Raw genomic sequence first — 4,471 nt, 5'->3', positions numbered from 1 at the left:
TGAGAGATGCCAGTGTTGTTTTTTCAATTCTTATGTAATGAGAGTCAGTAATAGCAATTTCCAGGTCAGGTTATGTGCTGCTCCCTCAACATAGTGCTACTAAATATTCTCAGTCTTTGACAGGTGGTTATTCCTCAATGCTGTTTCTTCTCTATGCAATAACCCAAATTGCATCTGGCAGTGGATCCATCTGCATTGATGAGAAAGCTCCTTGTGGTAACACATCTCCTTGTTGTTTATTTTTGTTTTCAAAAGTCTTCCCTGTTTTCTCACCCTTGCCTTTTTTAAAAATTTGTTTGCAGGATGTGGGCAACATCAGCAAGGCAGCGTTTTATTGCCCATTCCTAGATGCCCTGAGGGCATTAATGGTCAACTATGTAGTGTGGGACTGGAGTCAAACAGTGGCCAGACCAGATAGGAATAGCAGGTTCCCTTCCCTGAAAGACATTGGTGAATTATTTGTTTTTCCAGCTTTCCATGATCATCTTTTCTGGTGCTAACCCACAAATTACTTGATTTATAGAGTTCACTGGTGGGATTTTGAACTCATGACCCCTGGGTTACTAGTCCAGTACCATAACCACTAGGCTACCATATCCATCTCACACTGACACTGCCCAAGTTGCACCCCCTGCAAATATTTAATCCTCCTTTGAGAAGACAAATGAATATTTTTATAAAATCTAACCTTTCCAGCTGGTATGTTGCTTAAGACATAATTTGCCAGTAACAGTCTGGACTAAAGCGCTGGGAATCAAGATTGGAACAGATCCTAATCTCTCTATTATGAGACACAGGAAGGAGGAGGTGCCGTACCCGAGACCACTGGAAATGAATTCTCACCACTGATATGGTAACTTCTGAGGAGAACCCCTATAAGTATTGACATGCAACAAAACTGATTTATAATAAAACCTTAGTTACCATGATGTCTATGCCACATGCAGCTCAATAAGCCACCTTCTATTGCCCCCCCCTTGTCACAATTATAGAATTACTGCAGGAAAGGAGAGCTATTGGCCTATACCTGATATTACTCCGCATGTTGGAGAGGGAGACAGCTTCACAGTGGGCATACCTCTTTGCTAAAGCCCCTTAAGGACCTGGATAAAGCAGTTGGTTATGATTAAGCCTGGTATGCAGCACTGGAGTTGGAAGGCTGAAACATCAAGGTGCTGGCATGTTGCAAACTGCCCTATGTAAGTTCTTCTATCATAGTGAAAGGCCATAAGGAAGTAGAGGCTTGGGACAGCAACCGCTGGAATGCCTTGCCTATAGGCCAGATATGAGAATATGTGCTCATAGATTCTGGGTTTGGTACCTACCATTATTGCACGGTTGTGGCAAACAACTGTTGATGCTCCACACCTCCTACTGGTGGAACCATGTTTACTGGTGTGAATCTGTGGTGTGGTTAGGAGAATGGTGGCAATGCATTCACACATTTCACGTTGAGTCGTGGTGCTCACCATGGCGCTTGTGTGGAGCTCCTAGCACCTCCAATCCATTTAGTGAGGGCTCAGACCTGCATTTGTCAGATGCCTAATGACAGCTAGGAACTATCTTCCTTGGAGGGGAAGTAAGTTTGGTGTTGAGATGGCTTCAAGATGACAATTCAGGGCACTGTTGATGATTGACCAACCAGCCTTACTTATTAATAGGACCCGGACTGGTAGATTTGTCACTGAGTGGTGGGATTCTTCCATCTCACTGGGAGAAGAGATAGATTAGGATGCATTTTGATTCCTGTGACACACGCATCCCTTCATGTTTTGCAAGCGCAAACAAGGATGAACTCTTCTCTCTGATTTCAAAAATGAATAAAGCTTCCTTTACAATGTCAGACACAGGAATGTTTTACAAATTGATTGTTTGTTTGCTAATATTACCAACAGTAATTTCTAGGCTATAATATTCCACTGGTTGACCTAATTCCAGTTGACCTAACTTAAAAGGGGCAATTAAAATAGGAATACCATGCTAATACTGTACAGAATGCACCTTGAATACCTTGTTCAGTTTTGGTCACTGAGGCACAGGGGAGGTGTTGTAGAGAAGCACCATGAGTCTGATCCTTAGTTTCAGAGGACTGAATTATGAAGAAAGACTGGACAAACTTGGGCTTTTCATTCTTGAAAGAGGCAACCGTGAGGGGCAAAAAGTGGTAAATTCTGCTCAAGAAGGAAATCTAGACAATTACCACACATTCGCTATATAGACCAAATGATTCTGCCAATTTTTTTACACCACAAAAAAGAAAAGCTACAGCACAACAAACACACTGAAGGTGGTCAATGCCTTTATAAAGAACTCCATTAAACAAATGCTGGACTGATATCTATTTGGGAGATTTTGATCCATCAATTCTTTCCAAAAATGGACCTACTCCTAACATTTAACTTTCAGATTTAACAAGAAGATGACATAATTTGTTCAAATAGGCATTCTTTTCCTTTTTTTTAACATTACATTAATATTCCAAGTCATCTATCTTGCATTTTCTTGGCTGGTTGATAATTTGGGTGAGATTGTGTTAATGTTCTCTTTTTTACTTTTTTATTATACAGGTAAGTAAATGCAAAGATGACTAAATGCTTAATGGAACATTCCAAATGTGTTGGGACTATCATATGTGGAAATGCTCTGAGATCTCAAGGTGTTAATAGACAGTCACTGCAAAGCAGCAATCAACAAAGCAAAAAGAATGCACACCTACATAGTTAATACTATAGGAATACCATGCTAATACTGTACAGAATGCACCTTGATTACCTTGTTCAGTTTTGGTCACTGAGGCACAGGGGAGGTGTTGTAGAGAAGCACCATGAGTCTGATCCTTAGTTTCAGAGGACTGAATTATGAAGAAAGACTGAGCAAACTTGGGCTTTTCATTCTTGAAAGAGGCAACCGTAAGGTGATCGTACATAGGTACATAAAATACTAAATGGCATAGAGAAGGTAAAACTGGAACACTACTTAAAACTAAACTAAGGTAATAGCACAAGGGTGCACAGGTTTAAAAGGACTAATGTCAGGAAGTTTTTCTTCATGGACTTTAGCAAAGCCTTTGACAAGGTACCGCATGGTAGGTTGTTACATAAGGTTTAATCTCACGGAATCCAAGGTGAGGTAGCCAATTGGATACAAAATTGGATTGACGACAGAAGACAGAGGGTGGTTGTAGAGGGTTGTTTTTCAAACTGGAGGCCTGTGACCAGCGGTGTGCCTCAGGGATCGGTGCTGGGTCTGCTGTTGTTTGTTATTTATATTAATGATTTGGATGAGAATTTAGGAGGCATGGTTAGTAAGTTTGCAGATGACACCAAGATTAGTGGCATTGTGGACAGTGAAGAAGGTTATCTAGGATTGCAACGGGATCTTGATCAATTGGGCCAGTGGGCCGATGAATGGCAGATGGAGTTTAATATAGATAAATGTGAGGTGATGCATTTTGGTAGATCGAATCGGGCCAGGACCTACTCCGTTAATGGTAGAGCGTTGGGGAGAGTTATAGAACAAAGAGATCTAGGAGTACAGGTTCATAGCTCCTTGAAAGTGGAGTCACAGGTGGATAGGGTGGTGAAGAAGGCATTCAGCATGCTTGGTTTCATTGGTCAGAACATTGAATACAGGAGTTAAGATGTCTTGTTGAAGTTGTACAAGACATTAGTAAGGCCACACTTGGAATACTGTGTACAGTTCTGGTCACCCTATTATAGAAAGGATATTATTAAACTAGAAAGAGTGCAGAAAAGATCTACTAGGATGCTACCGGGACTTGATGGTTTGACTTATAGGGAGAGGTTGGATAGACTGAGACTTTTTTCCCTGGAGATCAGGAGGTTTAGGGGTGATCTTATAGAAGTCTATAAAATAATGAGGGGCATAGATAAGGTAGATAGTCAAAATCTTTTCCCAAAGGTAGGGGAGTCTATAACGAGGGGGCATAGATTTAAGGTGAGAGGGGAGAGATACAAAAGGGTCTAGAGGGGCAATTTTTTCACTCAAAGGGTGGTGAGTGTCTGGAACGAGCTGCCAGAGGCAGTAGTAGAGGCGGGTACAATTTTGTCTTTTAAAAAGCATTTGGACAGTTACATGGGTAAGATAGGTATAGAGGGATATGGGCCAAGTGCAGGCAATTGGGACTAGCTTAGTGGTATAAACTGGGCGACATGGACATGTTGGGCCGAAGGGCCTGTTTCCATGTTGTAAACTTCTATGATTCTATTCTATGATTCATATAAAGAGTTATCAACACATGGAATGGACCAAGGAAAACTAAGGCTAAAATCCTAGAATATTGCAAGAAACTGTCAGATGCTATGGTGGAGGGACTAGTGGTTCTTTCTGTATGAATGAGTTAGGATGGGCCAACAGCCTTTCTCATTCACTTCCATATAGCGATCTTGTAATCATGAAATTAAATAAATCAGGTTAAGCCCATGGCCATTAAAGGTTGTTCAGAAGCAGG

Source organism: Heptranchias perlo, chromosome 15 (assembly GCF_035084215.1).
Source record: "Heptranchias perlo isolate sHepPer1 chromosome 15, sHepPer1.hap1, whole genome shotgun sequence".
In the NCBI taxonomy this organism is placed as follows: domain Eukaryota; kingdom Metazoa; phylum Chordata; class Chondrichthyes; order Hexanchiformes; family Hexanchidae; genus Heptranchias; species Heptranchias perlo.
Note: the sequence above shows the minus strand (reverse complement) of the source record.